Raw genomic sequence first — 11,714 nt, forward strand, 5'->3', positions numbered from 1 at the left:
CCACTTAGATAAACATCCCTTGAGTCATCTAAATGATCATGTGATCCATATCAACTAAACCATGTCTGATCATCACATGAGATGGAGTAGTTTTCAATGGTGAACATCTCTATGTTGATCATATCTACTATATGATTCACATTTGACCTTTTGGGCTCAGTGTTCCGAGGCCATGTCTGTACATGCTAGGTTCTTCAAGTTTAACCCGAGTATTCTGCATGTGCAAAGCTGTCTTACACCCGTTGTATGTGAATGTAGAGCTTATCACACATGATCATCACGTGGTGTCTCGGCACGATGAACTATCGCAACGGTGCATACTCAGGGAGAACACTTATACCTTGAAATTTAGTGAGGGATCATCTTATAATGCTAACGCCGTACTAAGAAAAATAAGATGCATAAAAGATAAACATCACATGCAATCAAAATATGTGACATGATATGGCCATCATCATCTTGTGCCTTTGATCTCCATCTCCAAAGCACTGTCATGATCTCCATCGTCACCGGCTTGACACCTTGATCTCCATCGTAGCGTCGTTGTCATCTCTCCAACTATAGCTTCTACGACTACGCTAATACATAGTGATAAAGTAAAGCAATTACATGGCGATTGCATTTCATACAATAAAGAGACAACCATAAGGCTCCTGCCAGTTGCCGATAACTTTGACAAAACATCATCATCTCATACAATAACGTATATCTCATCATCTCTTGACCATATCACATCACAACATGCCCTGCAAAAACAAGTTAGACGTCCTCTACTTTGTTGTTGCAAGTTTTACGTGGCTGCTACGGGCTTCTAGTAAGAACCGTTCTTACCTACGCATGAAAACCACAACAATTTTCTGTCAAGTGTGTTGTTTTAGCCTTCAACAAGGACCGGCCGTAGTCAAATTCGATTCAATTAAAGTTGGAGAAACAGACACCCGCTAGCCACCTTTATCCAAAACTAGTTGCATGTCTGTCGGTCGAACCGGTCTCATGAACGTGGTCATGTAAGGTTGGTCTGGGCTACTTCATCCAACAATATCGCCGAATCAAAATAACATGTTGGTGGTAAGCAGTATGACTATGATCGCCCACAACTCTTTGTGTTCTACTCGTGCATATCATCTACGCATAGACCGGGCTTTGATACCACTATTGGGAAATGTAGCATGCAATTTCAAAAAAATCCTATGATCACGCAAGATCTATCTAGGAGATGCATAGCAACGAGAGGGGGAGAGTGTGTCCACGTATCCTTGTAGACCGAAAGCTGAAGCGTTAGGTTAACGTGGTTGATGTAGTCGAACGTCTTTGCGATCCAACCGATCGAGTACCGAACATACGGCACCTCCGAGATTAGCACACGTTCAGCTCGATGACGTCCCTCAAACTCTTGATCCAGCAAAGTTTTGAGGGAGAGTTTCGTCAGCACGACGGCGTGGTGACGGTGATGGTGATGTGATCCGTGCAGGGCTTCGCCTAAGCACTACGACAATATGACCGGAGGAGTAAACTGTGGAGGGGGGCACCGCACACGGCTAATAAACAACTATTGTGCTTTGGGGTGCCCCATGCCCTGTATATAAAGGAGAAGAGGGAGGAGTCCTACCAGGGGGCATGCCATACGGGGGGGAAACCGACTAGGACTCCCAATCCTAGTCGCCCCCCCCCCTTTCCTTTCTTTCGGAGGGGAAAGGGAAGGAGAGGGAGAGAGAGAAAGAAAGGGGTCCGCGCCCCCTCCCCTTTGTCCAATTCGGACTCCCTTGGGGGGAGCGCGCCACCCATTGCGGGCTCCCCTCTCTCTCCCTATGGCCCATATAGGCCCAATATTTCCCCGGGGGATTCCGGTAACCTCCCGGTACTCCGAAAAATACCCGAACCACTCTAAAACAATTCCGGTGTCCAAATACCATCATCCAATATATCAATATTTACCTCTCAACCATTTCGAGACTCTTCATCGTGACCATGATCTCATCCGGGACTCCGAACAATCTTCGGTCACCAAAACACATAACTCATAATACAAATCGTCATCGAACGTTAAGCGTGCGGACCCTACGGGTTCGAGAACTATGTAGACATGACCGAGACACATCTCCGGTCAATAACCAACAGTGGAACCTGGATGCTCATATTGGTTCCTACATATTCTACGAAGATCTTTTATCGGTCAAGCCGTAATGACAACATACGTCATTCCCTTTGTCATTGGTATGTTACTTGGCCGAGATTCGATCGTCGGTATCTTCATACCTAGTTCAATCTCGTTACCGGTAAGTCTCTTTACTCGTTCCGTAATGCATCATACTGCAACTATCTCATTAGTCACATTTCTTGGAAGGCTTATCATGATGTGCATTACCGAGAGGGCCCAGAGATACCTCTCCGATACTCGGAGTGATAAATCCTAATCTCGATCTATGCCAACCCAACAAACACTTTCGGAGACACCTATAGAGCATATTTATAATCACCCAGTTACGTTGTGACATTTGATAGCACACAAGGTGTTCCTCCGGTATTCAGGAGTTGCATAATCTCATAGTCAAAGGAATATGTATAAGTCATGAAGAAAGCAATAGGAATAAAACTTATTGATCATTATGCTAAGCTAACAGATGGGTCTTGGCCATCACATCATTCTCCTAATGATGTGATCCCGTTCATCAAATAACAACACATGTCTATGGTCAGGAAACTCAACCATCTTTGATTAACGAGCTATTCAAGTAGAGGCATACTAGGGACACTCTATTTTGTCTATGTATTCACACTTGTATGAATTTTCCGGTTAATACAATTCTAGCATGAATAATAAACATTTATCATGATATAAAGAAATATAAATAACAACTTTATTATTGCCTCTAGGCATATTCCCTTCAAAATCAGTACCAAATGAGGTCCAGACATGATGAAATTTTACGATGATTTTTTCTGGACTAGAAGGAACACTAGAAGGTTCGTGCGAAGGCCAGAAGCCCTACGAGAGAGCGACAAACTCACATGGTGCGCCCTCAAGGGGAGCACCACCTAAGCTTGTGGGTCCCATGTAGCTCCATTTGACCTAATTCCACCTAAATAAATTCCCATGAATTCTAAAACCAATAGAGAGCAACCCAAAACAATTTTCCGCCGCCGCAAGCTTCTGTTCATCTACGATCCCATCTGAAGGCCTTTTCTGGTACTCTGCTGGAGGGGAAATCGATCATGGAGGGCTTCTACATCATCCTTGATGCACAACCGATGATGTGCGAGTAGTCTACCACAGACCTATGGGTCCATAGTGATTAGCTAGATGGCTTCTTCTCTCTCTTTGTAATCTTCTTTTGCGGCATGTTTGTTGGGATCTGATGAATTATGGGTCTATGATTGGACTATTCATTGGATGTAATTGAGTCTTCTCTGAACTTTATTATGCATGATTCTTATAGATTTGTATTTCTCTCTAATCTATCCATTTGATTTGGCCAACTAGATTGATTTACCTTCAGTGGGAGAGGTGCTTTATAGTGGGTTCAATCTTCCGGTGCCCTCACCGAGTGGCTGCAGGGGTAGTGAGGCACGTATTGCATTGTTCCTACTAAGGGTAAAACAATGGGGTTTAATCATATTGCTTGGTTTTATTCTATCTACATTATGTCATCTTGCTTAAAGCGTTACTCCGTTTCTTATGAACTTAATACCCTAGATGCATGTTGGATAGCGATCGATGGGTGGAGTAATAATAGTAGAGGCATGCAGGAGTCGGTCTACTTGTCATGGACAGAATGCCTATATACATGATCAATGCCATGAATATCGTCATAACTATGCACGTTTCTATCAATTGCCCAACAGTAATTTGTCTACCCACCGTATGCTGTGTTTATGAAAGAGAAGCTTCTAGTGAAAACTATGACACCCGGATCTACTTAAATCATATTACAAAAACCAAAATTCCCTTGCTACAGTTTATTTACTTTTCAATTCATATATCTACCACTACCATATTTGATCCTTCCAAGTAACGAGTTCAAGGGGACTGATAACCCTCTTGCCTGCTTTGGGTGCAAGTATTTGCTTTGTTGTTTGCAGGTAATGTTTACTAGGTGTTTGCGTGCTTCTCCTATTGGTTCGATAACCTTGGTTCTTACCAAGGGAAATACTATCCGCTACTATGTTGCTTCATCCTTACTCTTCGAAGAAAATCCCAACGTAGCTCACAAGTAGCTTCCCCAATCGGGCAGAGCTGGGTCGATGGCAAGCAGCGTCGAGAAAGTCGATGGCGATAGGCGGCGACAAGCAGCAGTGGAGAAATGCAGTGGGGTTTGACGGCGGCCGACGGCGGTGACAGGCGTCGAGCTAAGTGGTTGCCACGGTGATAGCCGATGACAAGCAAGTCGCGAAGGAGTGCAGGTGCGACTGGGGATGGAGGTGGGGTTGGCAGGCAAGGGTGAGGGTGAGGGTTTTGTGTTGTGGGGGTTGTGATGTTTTCTTTTTTTAGTTGGCTGGTGTGGGTTTCCAATCATAGAATAATGTGTTTCAGAGGCAACATTTTGGTAGAACCAACCGTGTGTGATTAATATAACTTCGGTGTGAGGGTGATACGGATTGTCGTTCGATCTGTGTACATCCTATGGTGCAAACGTGTGATCCATGGGGATGCGTTCTGGCCCGTTAGAACACACGTGCCACGGCACAATGAAAGTCATCGCACATGGTTCCAATATGGGAAAATCACCAAGTTTCGAGGTGGGGTCCACATTTCCTTTGCCATTTGACGCTGAAATTTTTAGCCACGCTAAACATTCACCCTAATATGCATCGTACATGTTCAATTTTTTTGCCAACTCCCACACATAGTTGTGCATGTTGTGGGCAAACGGTTGCTAGTATAAAATTATGTGAGAAGACCAAAAGTAACACAGATGATTCGCACTAATAAGTTGTATGTGTTGTGGGCAATCATAGGTAGGTCTAAGAGAAGCATAAAATTCCATCAACCAAACTGATTGCATACTCGTCCCACATCTAGATATAATTAAGAATAGATATAAGCATACTCAAGCATAGTTCAACTGATAATAATAATACTCAAGCATAGGTATAATTAAGACGCACAAACTAGATAGCTAGGGTACTTTTGAACATAACCATAGTTCAATCCCTCATCTCATCTCCCTACAGGCCTGCAGGAACGCTAAGCTTCTCTAGGTACTCAGTGTATGCGGCGTGCGCCACCCTGCGAGAATACTTCTGCTTGAAGGAGCCAACGGCTCATCCTCTTGCATGCGCCAGAACACTTGCATATGTGTCATTAAGCCTTTGGTTGCAGAATGGGCATCTGAAGCCCTCATTCCAGGTCCTCACACGCTTGTTATGCTTTCCTGCATAAAGCTACTTGAGATATTGCTTCTTGAACCTCCTCTGGCAATCTTCATCCTGGCTGTAGACGTCCTGATATAGCACCTATACATATAGTAAAAACTGCGGCGTCGGTATATTTTATAACACGAATTCAGCAGGAAGTGTTTATGAAACATAATATATCTTGTGACAACGTGAACCCTAATTCCTCAAGTGATCTTGATGAAAGAAATGCATAAATTGAGAACACACAACTTAGTGCAACAAGATTAAGAGGCTCATTGATTTGCTACCAAGAGTTGGCAACCTTTTGTGAGATTAGCAATGGAAAATTGTATGCAACCAATATCTAACCAAAATTTGATTGTTGCCAAAATTTGGCATGCCAACTTTTGGCATCAAACCAATTTACATGTCGAAAGTAGGATTAGGATTTGATGGCTATTTTTCTAGATAGAACCAAAGATTTTGGTTCGATTTTTTTGCGCAATCATCTATGTAGATACCAATCTAGAAAAAAATGGGCACAAACATATATGTAGGACATTCAAAATCGGTTCTCAAGATCAGGCTACGAACTATTGGCACAAACACTAACCCTAGTCGAATTATTAGAAAAAATCATTTGTAAAGAACAAAGAATTAATCCCTAACCCTATACGGATTATTAGCATGATCATTTGTACATATCTAACTTATCCACAACACTTATCATTTGTATCTACCAAACAATCAATACACTACATGGATCTAGCAAATCTTACTTTGAATTCATGGATTAAGAGAACATAACCATAGGATTTGTATTCCAAAAAGGGGGAGATATAACTAACCAGAGATAACCTAGGATATATTTGCCAAAATTGGGTAAATGACTAACTGATTCTCTGTCGTCATCGGAGTCGCTATGGACCTCTGGCTCCGGCTGGGGAAGCATGACGGGGGCGATGACTTCAAGGCCGCGCTGCTGCCTACGCGAGACCTCTTCCGCGGAGACTACAACCTTTGTGCCTAGTTTCACGCGGTGCTCGGGTGCTTCACCAGTCCTGGCTTTGATCCCAGTGTTGCCACTCCATCCAATGGTGCGCTTCATTGGCATCCTCATACACTTCAAACGGGGGTGACTACTGAGAATGGCGTCGAGGATGCAGGCTGAGAGAGAGAGGACTGTGTGTGTAGCGAGAATGGGGGGTGCGGTCACCTAATATAACCAGCGGCTTGGGTGCGAGAGAGGCGGGCGGCGATCAAAGGGCTAGCTTGCCTTCCTGTGGGCCTACACAGCAGACCGCTCGCATGCCTACCAGCATTTCAGAAAGCTGCTCGCATGTCTCCCGATGACACTGCGTAGTGAACACACCTCTCGTCAATTCACGCACCTGCTCGCATGCCTATCAGTCTGCCTGGGTGGCGGATTGCTGGCATGCATCAGTTAACTCATGCCTGCTCGCATGGTACACGGGATGCTTGGAGGCACATATATTGTTTTTCATTTTTGAGGATTAATTCTGCCACTTTATTACTTAACCGAAGCATGGCATGTACATTGTTGGTCTAACGCCCATAGTTTTAATAAATAAACCGTTTGTGATGTTGTGTTCCAACTATTAATAAGCTCCTGTTTGTAAAGAGCTTATATGAAAACTTGTCTCGAATTTGAGAAAAAAACAATATCACAGTCTATTGGTGTCATATCATGACACAACAACAAGTTTCATGAATTTTGGCTAAGTTTTTGATTTACTGGAATTTAAAAATCAAGAATTCTAATGTTCATGGTCGAGCCACTATGCCGAGATGTTTGAGATTTCTTGCCATTTCGTGCATGGGGACTAAACATGCACCCAAGGACACACATATGATTTACCAAACCATTTTGATGCACTATGCATGTGCCTATAGTTCAAATTTCATTTTTACACATTAAATCCCTAGGAAAACAATCAATGTATAAAAATGTCTGAATGGTCTCTATTTTTTCAAGTTTTAACATAGCATTCATATGTTCATATGTTCACTGCAGAAAAAGTTTAACATGCCTCGAAGTAGCAGTGGTGGTGGGGTGGGTGGGGGTCCTACATGCTAGTGTCATATGTGAGCCTCCTTGTGGGATTGTCCATTTGTAAGGCAAGTGCCACATCAAAGTCATGAATTGGGTATTTCAAACATTATACAACCCTTTCATACATATGTTTGGGCCACATGCATGCGATGGTGGTCCTTAGACACCCCCTCTTGCGGTTATCAGCGACGCGCCCATTCGTTGGCATGTGCAGGCTATCACTTTGACCGACAATGAGATACTTTCAACCAAGGTGGATTCATCTTGGCATGTGTTACGGTGTAGATCATGGTGAGATTCCAGAAAAAAGTTCGAGCGCGTGCGTACACACATGAATCCCCCCCCCCCCGGCTCAAAGTGAGGGGACTACGCATCGTGAACCTCCATGTGGGGAGTTTCCGGTTTGCGAAGCAGGTGCCACATCAAAGTTGTGCATTGGGTATTCAAACATAACACAACATTTGCATACATATGTTCGGGCCACATGTAGGCGGTGGTTGTCCTAGGACACTCACTCGCGGGGTTATCGGCGCCGCTGCCATCCATTGGCCCGTGTGTTTCCATCACTTTGACCTACATCATGAGAGGTTAATTTAACCAAAGGAGGATTCTTTTTGGTTTGTGTTACGGTAGATCATGGTGAGATTACATAGTATATAGTTTGAGCGCATGTGTACGCATGAATCCCTCCCTCTGGATCAAAGCGAGGGGTGGGGGAGGGGACCAGCATATATACGCGTCGTGAACCTCGCTCCGTGTGGGGACTCTATGGTTTTCCAAGCCAGGTGCGACATCAAATTAGTTGTGCATTGGGTACTCAAACATCGCACAACACCTCCATACATACATTTGGGCCACATACAGGCTGTGGTTGTCCTCTGACTCTCCCTCACGTGGTTATCAGCGACGCTTCCATCCATGGGCCCGCGTGGTCCATCACTTTGACCGATAATGAGGAGGTTAATTTGACTAAGGAGGATTATTTTTAGTTTGTGTTACGGTAGGTCATTCTGAGATTACATAGTATAGTTTGAGGGCATGTGTATGCATGATGAATCGCTCACATGGGATCAAAGTGGGGGGAGGGGACCAACACACTACGTGTCGTGAACCACGCCCTGTGTAGGGACTTTAAGTTTTCCGAGGCAGGTGCCACATCAAAGTGTTGGGGAACGTGGTATTTCAAAAAAAAAAATCCTACGATCACGCAAGATCTACCTAGGATATGCATAGCAACACGAGGGGAGAGTGTGTCTACGTACCCTCGTAGACTGAAAGCAGAAGCGTTTAGTAACACGGTTGATGTAGTCGAACGTCTTCGCGATCCAGCCGATCAAGTACCAAACGCACGACACCTCCGCGATCTACACACGATCAGCTCAGTGATGTCCCTCGTACTCTTGATCTAGCTAAGGCCAAGGGTGAGTTTCATCAGCACGATGGCGTGTTGACGGTGATGATGAAGTTACCGACGCAGGGCTTCGCCTAAGCACTACGACAATATGACCGAGGTGGAAAATTGTGGAGGGGGGCACCACACACGGCTAAAGATCAACTTGTGTGTCTATGGGGTGCCCCCCTCCCCCGTATATAAAGGAGGGGGGAGGAGGAGGGCCAGCCTCAAGGGGCGCGCCCAAGGGGGGATTCCTACTCCTAGTAGGAGTAGGTTCCCCCCTTTCCCAGTCCAAGTAGGAGAAGAAGGAAGGAGAGGAAGAAGAGAAGGAAAGGGGGGCCGGCCCCCCTAGCCCTAGTCCAATTCGGTTTGGGCCAGGGGGGGCACACGCCACCTCTTGGCCTGCCTCCTCTCTTCCACCACTAGGCCCATAAGGCCCAATAACTTCCCGGAGGGTGTTCCAGTAACCCCCAGTACTCCGAAACTTATCTGAAACAACCCAGACAACTTCGGTGTCCGAATGTACTCTTCCAATATATGATTCTTGATGTCTCGACCATTTCGAGACACCTCGTCATGTTCGTGATCACATCCGGGACTCCGAACAACCTTCCGTACATCAAATCACATAACTCATAATACATATCGTCATCGAACATTAAGCGTGCGGACCCTACGGGTTCGAGAACTATGTAGACATGACCGAGACACATCTCTGGTTAATAACCAATAGCAGAACCTGGATGCTCATATTGATTCCTACATATTTTGCGAAGATATTTATCGGTCAAGCCGCACAACAACATACGATGTTCGCTTTGTCATCGGTATGTTACTTGCCCGAGATTCGATCGTCGGTATAATCAGACCTACTTCAATCTCGTCACCAACAAGTCTCTTTACTCGTTCCGTAATGCATCATCATGTGACTAACTCATTAGTCACATTGCTTGCAAGGCTCATAGTGATATGCATTACCGAGAGGGCCCAGAGATACCTCTCTGATACATGGAGTGACAAATCCTAATCTCGATCTATGCCAACACAACAAACACCATCGGAGACACCTGTAGAGCATTTTTATAATCACCCAGTTACGTTGTGACGTTTGATAGCACACAAGGTGTTCCTCCGGTATTCGGGAGTTGCATAATCTCATAGTCTGAGGAACATGTATAAGTCATGAAGAAAGCAATGGCAATAAAACTGAACGATCATAGTGCTAAGCTAACGGATGGGTCTTGTCCATCACATCATTCTCTGATGATGTGATCCCATTCATCAAATGACAACACATGTCTATGGCTAGGAAACTTAACCATGTTTGATTAACAAGCTAGTCAAGTAGAGGCATACTAGGGACACTTTGTTTGTCTATGTATTCACACATGTACTAAGTTCCCGGTTAATACAATTCTAGCATGAATTATAAACATTTATCATGATATAAGGAAATATAAATAACAACTTTATTAATGCCTCTAGGGCATATTTCCTTCATTCTCCCAGTTGCACTAGAGTCAATAATCTAGTTCACATCGTCATGTGATTTCACATCTTTATGTGATTAGTTCACATCTTCATGTGACTAATACCCAAAGGGTTTACTAGAGTCAATAATCTAGTTCACATCGCTATGTGATTGACACCCAAAGAGTGATTGTGTTTTTCTTGTGAGAGAAGTTTAGCCTATGGGTCTGCAACATTCAAATCCGTATGTATTTTGCAAATTTTTATGTCTACAATACTCTGCATGGAGCTACTCTAGCTAATTGCTCGCACTTTCAATATGTATCTAGATCGAGACTTAGAGTCATCTGGATCGGTGTCAAAAGCTTGCATAGATGTAACTCTTTACGATGAACTCTTTTATCACCTCCATAACTGAGAAATATTTCCTTAGTCCTCTAAGGATAATTTTGACCGTTGTCCGGCGATTGATGTCTACTACACAACCTTCTTCTTGTAGACGTTGTTGGGCCTCCAAGTGCAGAGGTTTGTAGGACAATAGAAAATTTCCCTCAAGTGGATGACCTAAGGTTTATCAATCTGTAGGAGGCGTAGGATGAAGATGGTCTCTCTCAAGCAACCCTGCAACCAAATAACAAAGAGCCTCTTGTGTCCCCAACACACCTAATACAATGGTAAATTGTATAGGTGCACTAGTTCGGCGAAGAGATGGTAATACAAGTGGTATATGGATAGTAGATGAAGGTTTTTGTAATCTGAAAATATAAAAACAGCAAGGTAACTAATGATAAAAGTGAGCGTAAACGGTATTGCAATGCTAGGAAACAAGGCCTAGGGTTCCTACTTTAGCTAGTGCAAGTTCTCTCAACAATAATAACATAGTTGGATCACATAACTATCCCTCAACATGCAACAAAGAGTCACTCCAAAGTCACTAATAGCGGAGAACAAACGAAGAGATTATGGTAGGGTACGAAACCACCTCAAAGTTATTCTTTCCAATCAATCTGTTGGGCTATTCCTATAAGTGTCACAAACAGCCCTAGAGTTCGTACTAGAATAACACCTTAAGACACAAATCAACCAAAACCCTAATGTCACCTAGATACTCCAATGTCACCTCAAGTATCCGTGGGTATGATTATACGATATGCATCACACAATCTCAGATTCATCTATTCAACCAACACATAGAACCTCAAAGAGAGCCCCAAAGTTTCTACCGGAGAATCATGACGAAAATGTGTGCCAACCCCTATGCATAGGTTCATGGGCGGAACCCGCAAGTTGATCACCAAAACATACATCAATTGAATCACGTGATATCCCATTGTCACCACAGATACGCACGGCAAGACATACATCAAGTGTTCTCAAATCTTTAAAGACTCAATCCAATAAGATTACTTCAAAGGGAAAACTCAATTCATTACAAGAGAG

Source organism: Triticum dicoccoides, chromosome 4A (assembly GCF_002162155.2).
Source record: "Triticum dicoccoides isolate Atlit2015 ecotype Zavitan chromosome 4A, WEW_v2.0, whole genome shotgun sequence".
Classification (NCBI taxonomy): domain Eukaryota; kingdom Viridiplantae; phylum Streptophyta; class Magnoliopsida; order Poales; family Poaceae; genus Triticum; species Triticum dicoccoides.